Here is a 16,070-nt window from a genome sequence, read left to right as displayed (position 1 = left end):
ATATATATATACACACACATATATATATATAGGAATATTATGCAGCCATCAAAAGGAATGAGATCGTGCCATTTGCAATGACATGGATGGAACTGGAGGGTGTTATGCTGAGTGAAATAAGTCAATCAGAGAAAGACATGTATTATATGACCTCACTGATATGAGGAATTCTTAAGCTAAGGAAACAAACTGAGGGGTGCTGGAGTGGTGGGGGGCGGGAGGGATGGGGTGGCTGGGTGATAGACACTGGGGAGGGTATGTGCTATGGTGAGTGCTGTGAATTGTGCAAGACTGTTGAATCACAGGTCTGTACCTCTGAAACAAATAATGCAACATATGTTCAAAAAAAAAAAAGAAGAAGAAGAAGATAGCAGGAGGGGAAGAATGAAGGGGGGGAATCGGAGGGGGAGACGAACCATGAGAGACGATGGACTCTGAAAAACAAACTGAGGGTTGTAGAGGGGAGAGGGGGTGAGAGGATGGGTTAGCCTGGTGATGGGTATTAAGGAGGGCACGTACTGCATGGTGCACTGGGTGTTATACACAAACAATGAATCATGGAACACTACATCAAACACTAATGATGTAATGTATGGTGATTAACATAACAATAAAAAATTTTTTAAAAAGAACTGCTGGATTACCAACACTTTTGTTCATATTAGGGGAACTTCAATGCTTTGGGGAGATTTCTAAATTGACATAGGAAATTAAGTGAACAACAACAACAATCTATGCAATTTTAAACTCCAGAAAAAAATAGAAAGATTTAGGAGGAGAAAAGTAAAATCATGCTTGCTGGGTTTGCTGGTATATGTAGCATTTATAGAGTCATGATAATTTAAATTCTGATTATTGAATTAACCAAAAGTTGTCCACACACACACACACACACACACACACACACACACACACACTAAGATACTAAGGAGAGAAAGTGTCTTAGCCTGAGTGCTCTGGAAAAAATGGGGTCTGATAAAAGGATTTAAATACTGAGACTTCATTGAGGAGGTACAAATCCAGGTCACTGAGAGGGTAAATAAAGCAAAGCAAAAAGAATGCTAAGCAGTAAAGGCCATATGTTACATGTTGGTCTCTCATTGGTCAAAATTTACCCACAGATATAATTCTCCCTTATTTCTGAGTTGGGTTATCTGTCTTCTCCAAAAGCCACTGGGGAGCTGAATTTCACATTCCAGAGAATTAGAGCTCCATCTGAGGCCAGATGTGGTGTTAAGAGCCAGAAATGTTGAGCCTTGTGTTAGTTGGCCTAACTGTGCTGCTGGCAGCCAAGAGAAAGGGCCCAATATTCCAGGGCAAATGACTGGTTATCTCCTGGGAGAAGCACCACAGTCTGGGAGCTGGATATCACCAGGGGAAACTGAGGAGGCAAATTAAGACTTTTACCCAATACAGAGGGTAAACCAATATTGCAGAAAAATGTCAAGGAAGCTAAATTCTAATTTTCTATAGTAGTATTTTGAGATAATGTCTAAATTTTTAAAATCAGAAAAGTGATAGCTAGCTAGACAGATGGATAAAGAAAGAATGAGAAGCAACCGAAGTATAATTTTTGAATCTGATTGCCTCTGGAAAGTGCACAGTTTGCTATGAGCGGCAAAGCAGGGACAAACTTGTAGTGTGGTTTGCTTGATTAATCTAGGTTCATGTATTAAAAATTACAATGAAATCTAAAGTAGAATGAGTGGAAACATTATATGCAAAGAAAAAGAGCAATGGCCTCTCTGCAGAGATGGCAGCCTCTGGAACAGCCACGTACGTAAAGGTTGGGCATGTGGATGGGAGTGATTGGAGATAAGCCTGGGGCAGTAGGATGAGAGTGACTGTAAGTCATGCTAAAGACTATGAACTTTATTCTGCAGGACTTGAGGAGTCAGTGAAAGGTTTAAAGCAGGAAAGAGATATGATCATATCTGTATTTTGGAAATAATGTTCTAGCTGTCCTGCAGACAATACATTAAACAGAGAAAGGCCTGAAGGTAGAGAGTCCCTTTAAGAAGTTAATGGAATATCCAAATAGAAAGATATAAGTTCTGAATTAAGTATAGTAGAAACAGGAGAATCTAGACCCATCAGTGGTTTAGGACCTGTAGACCAACTGGGACCAATCTCCCTTATGAGCCACAAGGAAGAGGTTAAAGATGAGAGAAGCAGAAAGAGGCCAATCATCCCACATAGAAATCAAACATATAGCATTACTCTTGGGAACTTCATCCTAACTCGCCTTTCTATGTAATCGAGTGTGAAACTCTCCAAAAGAGGCTTCTATTCCCATGGCAAATCTATCATGCAGTCTACCAACTGTAGTCATAGTTATTTCTTGAATATTTTAAGTGAAAATTTCTGATGATTGCAATCATGCATTTCTAAATTACTAAGTGGGAGTAAGTTCCTGTGAAAGTGACCTCTTAAAGGAAGAAATATTTTTAAATGCTAACTCCTCCTCATATGACATTTCTTCCCTATAAAAAAAGTCTTGCTCTTACCCATATTGAGAGTGTTGTTTATGGCCTAGTCATCTCATTCTGTACGTCAGTGTCTCCCCCCTCTTCCATTCTCAGCAACTAAAGTTTCTTTTCCTTTCCCTCCATGTGACTGCCAACAAGTTTCTCTTCTCAAATCCCATTTTAACCATGTTATTTATTAATTAAAAATCTCCAGGCTTTTTATCTTCCCTGTAGAATAAATACATGCACACTGTGTAGTGTACTCTCTATGTCATTTTCACCATTAATCAGCTCAAAAATCTAGAAAGTATGATTATTTTCCTTATTCTATAGATTTAAAAAAAACCAAAGGGGAAAGCAATTTTTGAGTTAAAATTGAATGTCTTTCCATTTCTATTTTTCTCTTACTTCCATTTAGTCTGTTATCTAAAACCTTTCAAAATCTACATAGTCCAAAGCTCTCATCCCATTAATCTCTCCTGGAATGTGGTTCTTAGGTGGAAGGATTTATGAAACCCCTGGAACCCTTCCTGGTGTCCACGAGTAGGCTATACATGTACATAAGTCCCTAAAAACATATAAACTTTTGCATCTATTTTTAATGGTCACTTTTTGGAGGAGAATTAAAACTATTTATCAAATTCTTAAAACAATCCATAACCTTAAAAAGGTGAAGAATACTGCTCTGCAAAAAACTCTGTTCTAGGAGATCAGATTACTCCCTTCCCACTCTGTTCCTTTTCTTCTGCCTTGGTTGATCTCCACTCACAAAACTGGCTTTCTCTCTTTCATCTCACATCTTTCATCCTCGGTGTGGTCTTTGCAGATCACTGCTATCCACAATGGCCAAGTTCTCCTCTGAAGTGTTAGCACTCATGTTCTATGTAACAAATCTAATAATTAACAATAGAGCACCTTGGGGCCTTGCTTGAATTTTTGTATGTCTGGTTTTTCAGTAACTCTATTTTATTGTTATTTGCTTCATCATTTAGATTTTAAGAATCCAGCATCTTAGACCTTCTCATACTCTCTACAGTATCTTGCCCAGAGCTCCCCAGAGCATGGATGTTCAATAAATATTGGTCTGGAATGAAGTTAACATCCTACTTTTCATAAAAGAACAAGCATTATTCAGGGGTTTATTAAATACTTACAATGCACCAGGATCGATCATGGAGATAGGCAGATGGTAGTGCTCCCCATCTAAGGGAGTGAGAGAACCACTGATTCATAATGGGCCTCACAGTGAACTCAGGGTTGGGGTCGTGGGAGAAGGACTATAAGCAGTTGAAGCAGTACAAAAGACAGGATTTAGTGACCCGGTGGTTGAGGACAATTAGGAGAAAGGAGTTGAGAATGCCAGGAACAGAAAAAAGCTGATTGTCTCAAAAAGGATCAGTTCTATGGGGGAGGTGAAACCAATCAGTCTTCTCTTTATGACATGGAGACCAATCCCCAAATCTGTATACTACATTGGCTTCTGATCACTCAACAAATATCTGTATGAGGTTTATTGAAGACATAAAGACACACTAACAGAACTGAAAATTTTAAATATCACAATGTTCACATGTTGGTGAACTAAACAAATGAACCTCTGAGAGCTCCATTTCAAATTCTGTGATGGCTGCACCAACTTGCTGGTCTATCCCAAGCTAATAAAAGAAGACTTCCCTCTCCTTACCTTCAAGTAGTTCAGATCTAGTTGGTGAAACAAAGTTAGATGCATAAGCATAGACCAACAAGAGAGTCAATACCAAAATGCTAGACAAAAAATGGATGAAAACAGTCATTACCTGAGTGTATTTGCTATTTCTTAATTATTAAAATTCTGGTTTTTTAATGATGTCATAAAAGTTTTATTGTGAAAATAAATTCCAAAATATTTATTTGGTGATACTATAAAACTCTCTTCTAGGTTATATCTGAGAAGAGACTCACTGGAAGCATTTTTTGGTATTGATTAGTACACCATGCATCAAAATTGATCTAAGATGAAAAACAATGTCAAATCAATGTTCCATCTCAACATGCAATATCTTGTGCAGAGGACTGAAGCAGATAATACTGCTTTGATGGAGAATTTAGGAAAGAGATTTGGTATCTGCATTGGCCTGGATTACCTAGAAAACAAAGTTGAGGCACAGACTTTTAATACTTTTTAATGACTATGCAAGACCAGGCAGCATGAGTAAGGGCAAGGGGAAATGAGACTATGAAGGGCCAGAAGGAAGACAAGATAATGCGTTACCATGCTAGTCAGATATAAACTGTATTGCAAGGCGGCCCATGTAGATGTTAGGCTGGTGACTCCTTTAGGCCACGTGATATGATGTGACATAATATGACTTTAGGCTATCCTGAGAAACCATGCCTTGGAGTAGTCCACTAGAAAGAAGGCATCTTAAGCTTATTTTTGCAGTTCCTTCCCATCTCCCCGTTCCCAATGGACTTCTGGTTCCATCACCTGTCTCCATCCCAAGTTTTATCATACGTTTATCAAGTCCTGACATTTCCTCAAGACCGTAGCTGGTTGGCTTCAAGCAGAAGAATGACGTAGCCCAAGAGAAGGAGAAATGACGAGAGACTCCAAGGAGGCAATATGAGATGTGTCCTATGCAATATCAAGAAAGGCTCTCAGATTCATTAGTCAGGCTGGGAGATGAATATCACAAGAAGAAGGAGAGAAGTTTACGAGAAAATAGTTTGACCATTTGTCACTAACTTGCAAGACTTTGAGGAAGTGGTACGAAGCAAAAACCATAGGCCATGCCAAAGAAGTTGGGTTTAGTGGACAGTGAAGATCATGAAAATTGTTAGCATCCCAGGTACAGCACTTACACCCAAGGGACTCATTCACATCAGTGCTCCTGATTGGTTGTCAATAGGGGAAACAAGAAAAGCCATGAACCTTCGGCGCCCAAACTTTATTTTTATTTTATTTTATTTTATTATGTTATGTTATCACCATATAGTACATCATTTGTTTTTGATGTGGTGATCCACGATTCATTGTTTTCATATAACACCCAGTGCCCCATGCAGTACGTGCCCTCCTTAATACCCATCACTGAGCTAACCCATCCCCCTACCCCCTCCAAAACCCTCAGCTTGTTTCTCAGAGTCCATAGTCTTTCATGGTTCCTCTCTCCTTCCGATCCCCCCCCCTTCATTTTCCCCTTCCTTCTCCTAATGTCCTCCATGCTGTTCCTTATGTTCCACAAATAAGTGAAACCATATGATAATTGACTTTATCTGTTTGACTTATTTCACTTGGCATAATATCCTCCAGTCCCATCCATGTTGATATGAAAGTTGAGTATTCATCCTTTCTGGTGGCTGAGTAATATTCCGTTGTATATATGGACCACATCTTCTTTATCCATTCATGTGTTGAAGGGCATGTTGGCTCTTTCCACAGTTTGGCTATTGCAGACATTGCTGCTATGCACATTGGGGTGCATATGGCCCTTCTTTTCACTATATCTGTGTCTTTGGGGTAAATACCCAGGAGTGCAATTGCTGGGTCATAGGGTAGCTCTATATCTGATTATTTGAGGCACCTCCACACTGTTTTCCAAAGTGGCTGTACCAACTTGCATTCCCACCGACAGTGTAAGAGGGTTCCCCTTTCTCTACAACCTCCCCAACATTTGTTGTTTCTTGCCCTGTCAATTTTTGCCATTCTAACTGGTGTAAGGTGGTATCTCAATGTGGTTTTGATTTGAATTTTCCTGATGGCTAATGATGATGAACATTTTTTCATGTGTCTGTTAGCCATTTATATGTCATCTTCAGAAAAGTGTCTGTTCATGTCTTCTGCCCATTTTTTGACTTGATTATTTGTTTTTTGGGTGTTGAGTTTGAGAATAAAATTGCCATTGCAAGTGAATGTGGCCAGGACATGTGCAGAAGCATCATACTCAAAAATGCAGTGCTCAGCACAGTTGCAGGGTGTCCCAGGAGCTGTCCCTAGCAATTGATGTCCATCTTAAGTCTGTTGTTTTGCCCCATCACTTCTGCTAAGACTTCAGATGGTGGTTTACAGTCATCTGCTGCTAGAGTCTCGAATGTCCAGAAAGACCACGTCTGTCCACCAATTCCTTGGACCTGGACACAGAGGAAGGTCGGGCATTTTCTATTCTCCTTGCTCCCCCATTGGCACATGCCCCCTTCCCCTTCACTCACCACCAAACAGCAACAGCGACCACTTTTCCAGTTTCCTCCTCTCCTTTCGCCACCAACCTCACTCAGCAACTCTTCAATCAGTAACGATTTTCAAATGGACTTATTTCATTTTGCTAACTGCTATTTGAATTCCTGATGTAACTCTAACATATTATTTCACGGTTTCTCTACACTATAGAGCATGTAGTTGCTGGAGGAAATGATATTTTGTATCTCATACTGCACACTATTACTGCATTCTGCATTCAAACATTCACACTAATGACTGATTAATTATTAAATCATTAGATCAGTGGTTTTGTAAATGCTTTATATAATGCAAGAAATCCCTTAGAGATTATGAATCAGTACTCAAAAAGTAATAGTGTTATTTGGAGAAATAGAATGCACTCACAATGCATTATTTTTCCCATTTAAAACAATGAAATACAGGCCGTACTTACCAAAACCTTATGTAACATGTTAAAAATGCATTTGATCATCAAATAATCCAGCAACCATGCTCCTTGGTATTTTCCCAAAGGAGATGAAAACCTGCGCCCACACAAAAACCTGCCCATGGATGTTTATAATGGCTTTATTCATAATTGCTGAAATTTGGAAGCATCCAAGATGTCCTTCAGTAGGTGAATGGATAAACAGACTGTGGTACATCCAGACAAGGAATATTATTTGGTGCTAAAAAGAAATGAACTATAAAGCCAGGAAAACACACAAAGGAAACTTAAATGCATGTTGCTCAGGGAAAGAGGCCAATCTGGAAGAACTACATACCATGTGATTCCAACTCTATGATGTTCTGGAAAAGGCAAAACTATGAAGAGAGTACAAGTTTCAAGGGTTACCAAGGGTTGAGGAAGGGATGATAAATAGGGAAAGCAGAGGGGATTTGGGGGGCAGTGAAAATATTCTGTGTGGTTCCACAATGATGGATACATGTCATTATACATTTGTCCAAAGATGTAGAATGTACAACATGAAGAGTGAACCCTAATGTAAACCATGGACTTTGGGTGACTATGATGCATTAATGTAGGTTCATCAATTATAACAAATGTACCAAATATACCAAATGTTGGAGGTTATGTACACATGAGGTCAGGAAGTACATGAGAAATGTTTACCTCCTCCTCAATTTTGCTGTGTATCTAAAACTGCACTAGGGGTGCCTAGTGGCACAGTTGATTAAAGCACTGGACTCTTGGTTTTGACTCAGGTCTGACCTCAGGGTCTGATCTCAGGGTGGTGAGATGGAGCCCCACGGTGGAGCCCTGAGTTGGGCTCTACACTCAGTGTGGAGTCTGCTTGGGTTTCTCTCTCCCTCTCCCTCTGCCCCTCCCCACCCCTACATTTGCTCTCCCTCTCTCTTTCTCTCAAATAAATAGATCTTAAAAAAAAAAAAAAAAAAAACAACTGCTCGGGCACCTGGGTGGCTCAGTTGGTTAAGCAACTACCTTCGGCTCAGGTCATGATCCTGGAGTCCCAGGATCGAGTCCCACATCGGGCTCCCTGCTCAGCAGGGAGTCTGCTTCTCCCTCTGACCCTCTTCCCTCTCGTGCTCTCTATCTCTCATTCTCTCTATCTCAAATAAATAAAATCTTTTAAAAAAAAAACTGCTCTAAAAAATCTGAATTAAAATAAAAATATATAAAAAAACATGTGATTTAGTTAACAAAGGAGGCCCATGTATGCTTGTGTATGGTTCTTATACATATGTGCGTTTATATATATTTGTGTTTATGTGCAGGTATATGTATATACAAATAAACACACACTTATGCATATGCATATAAATATATGTATTTATATGCATATGTGTATATATAGGTTTCTTTTCAGCATCCTGGGGTGGAAAGAATTAGGACTTGGCAACAGATAGACTTAATACTAAATTCTGGCTCCCCTACTCTCTGTGCGACCCTCAAGTTCTTACATGATAAAATGGCTATTCAATATAATATCTACCTTATAATTTTTCTATAAGGATAATAAGTAATAAAGTATGTAAATGCTCTAGCAAAAAGGTCTAGCAGATAGTTTGGTGGTCAACAAATTTTAGCTTCCTCCTTGTATGTTCTTAATGACTCTAACCACATAAATTCCTTGAGTCTAGAATGAGGGCACATTTATCTTTGTGTTCTCAACACCTACCCCATAATGAGCCCTCTGTGAATGTTTGTTGAATACAATGGAATTATGATGTGGGCTACTAAGAAGTAAAGTACTAGTCCCTAAAGGATTTTGAAGAGGTTTTTTGATTTCCTTCCATTCCCTCTGAAGTTAGCAGAGGAACCTTATTTTAGACTGTCTGGGATCTTATCAAGTGGATATCACAGAAGGGCGCTTGGGTGGTTCAGTTGGTTAAGTGTCTGCCTTCAGCTCAGGTCATAATCTCAGGGTCTTGGGATCGAACCCCACATTGGGCTCCCTGCTCAGCTTCTCCCTCTCCCTCTCCCCTCCTCCACCATGCTCTCCCTCCCTCTCTCTCAGATAAATAAATAAAATATTTTTTAAAAAAAGAAGTTATCACAGAGAAAAGTTTTCCTTTCCTTAGGTTTTTCAAATTTATTTTCTACCTCACAATCCTCTAACATAAAAGTTACTGTTCTTTGTGGCAATTTTATTAAAGAATGGCAATTTCTATATCCCTTGAGAGAGAATGATCGGTTTCTATTCTATAGGAATAAAATAAAATTTAAAAGCAGACTAGATCTTAGAACTACATAAAATTTTTCTGATTCAGTCTTTTACCTTTCCAATTATAGGAAATTTTTTTCTTATTTTTTGCTCAAAACTTTGTGTTATCAATTTTCATCCTTATTATTTGTTTTTTAACAAGTTACCTTTTAATTTTTTTTTTCCTGTTCACTACTCTATGGTGCATCTGGCTTCCTATTTGTTAAGAAAGTAGGCAGAAGATGCTGTTGAATTATCATATGTTTTCCAAACAGAGGCCTTAATTTCAATTATACCCATGCAAGAACAAAATATAACCCTAGTTAATGTGAAACATCTGATCATTATAGCTTTGGGATCGGTCAGATTGCAATCAACTGGAACTTCCTTCTACCTAATTTTAATTCCATTTGAGAATTACCCATGATAATTTGACCCAGGTCTCTCCACAAAGTAACATTATCTTAGAGTTTACAATTTCGTTAACCTCTTGTGATTAGAAAAGGGAGTATTTCAAAACTTCCACTTGATTACTCTGAACTGTGACGGTTTCCTTTGCATGGGTTAAGCTTGTGTTACTTGCATTTAACGTGGCAAATTCAGTGTGACCAATGCAACCCGATGCGATGTCTTCACAGAAAAATTACTATGGAGAGTCTCACTGAAATCATACCCAACAGCAGACTGGCAGAATGGTGATTTTTCATCAAAACTACTAAGTACCAGAGACTATTTTGAACAAACTCAAATTAAAAGATGAATTAATTTAGAATCATTTAAAAGCCTGTATGATACTGGCTTACCTGATGGGCTAGAACTTAATAGCTTATTCTCTCAATCAGAGAATAAAAAATATTAAAATTAAATCTGGTAATCACTTTTAAAATCCAAGGTAGAGCTCAGAGTAATGAAGTGAGAAACTTGAACATATTTTCTAATCACAAGAGAGTAACAAAATTGCAAACTCTAAGATAATGCTGCTTTGTGAAGAGACCCACGTCAAATTATCATGAAGTGAAATATGGAATTAAAATTAGGTAGAAGCTGGAGTAACATTTTAGTAAGTCACCATGCATTGTAGTGCATCTAAAATTTATCATATGTACTTTTAAATGTGATGCTGATTTGATCATGAGGATGAGAATAAATAATTAAGACTGGAAGTCCAGTAACCAGGGAGATGGTTAGAACTCTTTTCATTCACAGGTCTAAAAAAAGTTAGAATATGTTAATTATACTTGAATTTGAAAAAAGTGAGAAAATAAAATAAGATAAAAACAGAGAGAGAGGCAAACCATAAGAGAATCTTAACTATAGGGAACAAACTTAACTATAGAGGGTTTCTGGAGGGCGGTGGGTGGGGAGATGAGGTAAGTGGGTAATGGGCATTAAGGAGGGCACTTGATATCATGAGCACTGGGTGCTATATGCAACTAAGGAATCACTAAGTTCTACCCCTGGAATTAATAATACACTGTATGTTAACTAACTTGAATTTAAATTAAAAAAATAAGAATAAAAAAATAATTAAGCAACATGAATGTATATCTGATTGATCATAATCTCATTAAAAATTTTTTTAAAGATTTTATTTATTTATTTGACAGAGAGAGACACAGCAAGAGAAGGAACACAAGCAGGGGGAGTGGGAGAGGGAGAAGCAGACTTCCTGCTGAGCAGGGAGCCTGATGTGGGGCTTGATCCCAGGACCCTGGGATCATGACCTGAGCCGAAGGCAGACGCTTAATGACTCAGCCACCCAGGTGCCCCATAATCTCATTAAAATTACTTGGCTATGAAAAAAATAAAATTTTCTAATTCTATGTTAAACTCTTTTTGAAAATAATAATGGTAAATAAAGTTTTTAAAGTTTTAGTTAATAATGTTTAAAGATTCTGAAAAACTTCAAATTTCATACTTAAGTGTTATGAAGAAAATCTTTCACCTTTTCACAATTAGGAATAACTATTCAATGCAATTCTTGTAACACTAAAACCATAAGCTCCACAAAGGCAGGGCCATGTCTCTCTTGTTTCTGGCTCTATTCCCAACAGCTAATGTAATTCTGGCTCGTATCACGTGCTTAACCAGTATCTGTTGAATGGATGAAATAGCATGTACATGTACTAATACTAAGAGATCCCATTAAATTACTAATAATGGCTCCCATTTGTTCGATCATTCAAAACTAACTAAGCAAATATGTGCTGAGGGGTTCTCTGTGCCAGGTTCTGTTCTGGGCTCTAGGGATATAGCTGTGAACAAAGCAGATATAAAGAAATCTTTATCCCATTGAAGCTTACCTTGTAGCAGGGGGAGACAACCAATCAATGCTATAAGCAAATAAAATATAAAGAAGATTAGTTGGTGATAAATGATTTGTAGAAAACAAAATAGTGGACACAGGTAAAGGGCGTCAGGTGGTGGGGAGAACTTTCTGGAATGTTTAAGGCCCAGTAAGAGGCCAGAGTGGTTGCAACAGACAGTCAAGAGGAAAGAAGGTGAGACTAAAAACATACCAGGGGTGCCTGGCTGGCTCAGTGGGTAGAGCATGCAACTGTTGATCTCAGGGTTGTGAGTTTAAGCCCCATGTTGGGTGTAGAAATTACTTAAAATAAATAAATAAAATAAATCTTTAAAATAACAACAATATACCAGCCTTTGTGAGGCTTTCCCTCTGAGTGAACCAAAAGTGTTGGATTTTGAGCAAAGAAATGATACCATCCAACTTAACATTATAACATTATAACATTCCAGCTGCCATGTTGAGAATAGAATGAGGCAGAGCTGGAGCATAAGCAGGGACACCAGTAAAGAGGCTATTTCAATCATTTAGGTGGGAAATGATGACTTTTAAATTTTGTTCACCATGTGCCAGGCAGTGTGAGAACTGCCTTATATATTTAATATTTACATATTCTATTACCTAATTCTTAACAAACGTCTGAGGTAAATATTCTATTGCCATTTCCTGGATCAGGAAATAGAGGCTAACAATGTTTAACTTGCCCAAAGTCACATGACTAGCAGGTGGCAGATGTAGTATCCAAACATCAGTCTAACTGTTAACTTTCCCACTGCAATGAGACCCAAAGTTTTCATACATGTTTTTCAAATATTTTATAACAAGTAGCATCAGTATATGCAGAGATTACAATAGCCCTTACTCTAAAGGTAATGTGACATTAATAAACAAAAACATCCTTCCAGCTCTGTCCTCAACTTCTCTATGCCATGAACCTACCAGTCAAACCAACTGACCTATTACCTTCAAAATATTCTTGAACTTTCCTGATCTCACAATTTTAGAATGTAAAGAACCAACCTCACACTCAAAGCAGGAGCCCTGTATATGTAAAGCCTGATATTAGGCCATTTGTTCTCTGAATATTTCCAATATTTCTAAGACAAGTTCATTGTTGGCTGTACCTATTCCTGTGCATGTGTGAAACACCGTCTGGGAATCCCAGAGATTCTTGCAACAGATCTTGCAAAGAGTTGCCCACACTAAAAGTATGGCTATAGGATGATAGCATTCGCATTATAGAACATTCCCCATCACCCAGGCCTCTTATGATAAAGAAATGTGACACTAATGATAACTGGGACTTAGAGTAAACAAACAAAATCCTACTTGTATTGATACTAGAATGCTAAGGTTTCTTGGCTTGAGGTCTCAAATTTCATATTTTTTTTAAGATTTTATTTATTTATTTGACAGAGACAGAGACAGCGAGAGAGGGAACACAGCAGGGTGAGTGGGAGAGGGAGAAGCAGGCTTCCCGCTGAGCAGGGAGCCTGATGTGGGGCTCGATCCCAGGACCCTGGGATCATGACCTGAACCGAAGGCAGACGCTTAACGACTGAGCCATCCGGCGCCCTCAAATTTCATATTTTTAAAATTGCAGTTAATTTTCACTTTCGTCTATAACTCATGAAGGAAGCCACTCTATGAGGGACAGAAAATAGAACCATGAGTTATAATATTAGAATCTCAGTCCTGCATTTACTACCACCCAGATGTGGGTTTCAGGAAGTGACTGACAACCAGATCATATTACCACTGTGAACAATCTGTCTTTTCTGTAGCCTGACACTTTAAACTCAACCCCACCAATGAACTAGGATGGAGAGGAGAGGAGGAAATCTCAAGAGACTGGGACACTTTGGAAGCTCCACCTATTGACCTGGCCCTGTGGGACTCTGCTGGGGTCCCTGGAAGGGGATAAACTTTCAGCTACCAAAACTATGATCCCAGAGTTTGGTAAAAGTACCACACAAAAGGCAAGTGCCAGGGGATGTGTGGAGGTTGTTTTTGATTCTTCCATCTTTTATAGTGCTTCAGGCAATAACAGTGGAATTATGACTAGAAAAGCCCCCTCATTTCTTTAAAGTTCCATCTCGCTCCATTTCCTGGCTCCAAAGCCTGGATTCCAGAAGCTTAAGAACAGGATTCAAGCATGATTAATGGGTGAAATCTAACACATGAACTTGGACCAATGGTCTCCATGTGAGCCACACAAGCGACCATAGGAAAAGGAAGTCAACTACCCATGGCTTTAATCCCTTTACGTCTAAGATTAAAATTAAAAGCCTGTCCACTTTTATTCAGTGATTTTTTGGGGCACCATTTTTGCACTTTCCCTGTGCTCTGGCATGAAAAGTTGTAGGCATACTGAACAGAATTGGGGGTCCCAAATAGAAGTCCATGATACTAAAATAAAGAGCTTTGTATGATGGCTTCTCGCAATGTTATTACAATGTCATGTAACAACTCTCTCCTTAAAACACCATCCCAGGCTATTGCCTGAGTCATAAGTAAAAACACCAGTACAGTCCTCGGGCCGGCTCTGAAGCAACTTCTTTAGAACAGGATGTGCTTCTTCCTGGAGGTGACAGGTTACTTACTGTGAGGTTTTTTTCATCCCTATTGAAAACATCTCATTTGCTGCCAAACTATATGTAAGGGAAAGAAGCACGGTCTGCCCTCAGAGGCTCCTTGGAGACTGAAACCAGAGAATAGCCGGACATACACACAGTATGAAAAGTCTAAATTAAACAATGGTTTTACAAGAGCTCCTTCCCATGTGACTTTGAATCAGAGTAAAGGGAAGTTCACAAAAATCAAAGCAGTAAAAGGGATCTTTATTTGGAAAGTACTTATTAACTCGGCAAAGCCAAGCTTTAGGAATTATATCTGTGAGGAAAATCCTCTTGGCCATGAAACCCGAGCTTTGATTTCTATGGGCTCATAAAATAAATAATAATATCTACTTACAGCTCTCTATTACCTTTCAGTGTACAAAGCGCTTTCCCAAACATTATTTTATCTTCACAATATTCTTGTGAAGTATGGAGGAGGCATGATGACTCCCTTTCATGGGTTAAGAAATCGAGGCTGGGGTAGCAGACAGGATTTCCTCAAGGTCACATAGTAAGAAGTAGAGCCCAAACTGAAGTTCTGGTCTCCAGACTCCCAGGAGGAGCTCCTTCCTCTGTTGCATCTCTGAGGTTAGTAAACCATAGTTCCAGGTTATCCTATCTAGTTAAATGTTAACTGGGGAAATTCTAAAAGGCGCCTGGTTACCCAAGAGCTTGAAAAAAAGATAGGCCAGACTTGGAAGAAAGCACAATTTCAAGCTGCTTGATACATGTTCCCTGTGACAATGGCAAGAATCCAAGGTAAATTTTGAGGAAAAACAAAATTTAAATGAACTCTCTTTTTGCATTTCATAACAGTAGTGTCAAAGGCTAAAACTACAGCATGTATTAGAAGCTCTGCCAATGAAAAAATATAAAAGGAAAAGTTCCCTGCTTTATAAACTCGAAATAAGTTTCTAAGGTTCTCTCTCAACTGAATTAAATACTACAATTTGACATGTTGAAAATATTCAAAACTTACTTTTAGTTGGCTGAAATTAGAGCTGTTTTTTGTCTGTTTGTTTTACCAGCGTGGGATAGCACAGAGCAGAGAGCAATGGCGGAAGGGCACTATTTTGGTGGTCACAGAGGTGGGGCTTTGAATCTTGGCTCCTGGAGACCTGAGCATTCTATTTAACTACTGACAGGGGCTTTATCTATAAAGTAGAAGCAAAACTATAACTACTTGGTGGTTTAGTCCGCTCTGGCCGTGCTATGACAAAATACCACAGACTGGATGGCCTCAACAATAGACATGTATTTCTCACGGTTCTGGAGGTTGGGAAGTCCAAGATCAAGGCACTGGTAGAGGTGGTTCTTAATGAAAATCCTCTTCCCGCCTTGTAGATGGTCATCTTCCTGCCGTGTGCTCGTGTGGCCTTCTTTCTGTGTGTGTGTGCACAAAGAGAGAGAAAAGAAGCAAACTCTTTAATATCCTTTCTTATAAGGGCTCTAGGACCTCTTCTAAACCTACGTACCTTCCAAAGGCCCACCTCCTAACACCATCACACTGGGGGTTGGTGCTTCAAAATATGAATTCGAAGGAGGAATCATTCAGTCCATAGCACTTAGGTCCCACCCCAGCATGGTAGCAAACTGGAAAAATGAGGTATTTAGAAACAAAGAAGCAATATTTTAAACGATCTGGTGTGGTACTTTTACCAAAATAGTGAAGACCACGGAGGCCCAGAAGTTCTGAGTCACTAACATTGGTCACAATCTGTCAGGTAGCCCTTTTAAAACAATCGAGAACACTGACTAGGATGCTAAGAGAGGCTGGTGGGCTTGAGATACCAGTCATTTCCTGCTGCCCACAAC

At 38.9% G+C, this 16,070-nt stretch overlaps 1 long non-coding RNA gene across 1 annotated transcript; it reads right to left on the bottom strand.

Annotated features, from left to right (window-relative positions):
- Positions 1–5,389: 5,389 nt before the first annotated feature.
- LOC141374159 (uncharacterized) lies at positions 5,390–14,820 on the bottom strand. Its single transcript, XR_012380805.1, has 3 exons — positions 14,611–14,820; positions 11,636–11,665; positions 5,390–6,578 (listed from the first exon to the last, which is right to left on the bottom strand). It is a non-coding gene; the product is annotated as an uncharacterized lncRNA (long non-coding RNA).
- Between the last annotated feature and the right edge of the window lie 1,250 nt (positions 14,821–16,070).

This window comes from Callorhinus ursinus, unplaced genomic scaffold (assembly GCF_003265705.2).
Source record: "Callorhinus ursinus isolate GAN/ISIS: 27379988/994484 unplaced genomic scaffold, GSC_fseal_2.0 scaffold14, whole genome shotgun sequence".
Classification (NCBI taxonomy): domain Eukaryota; kingdom Metazoa; phylum Chordata; class Mammalia; order Carnivora; family Otariidae; genus Callorhinus; species Callorhinus ursinus.
Note: the sequence above shows the minus strand (reverse complement) of the source record. Positions and strands in the feature narration are given on the sequence as shown.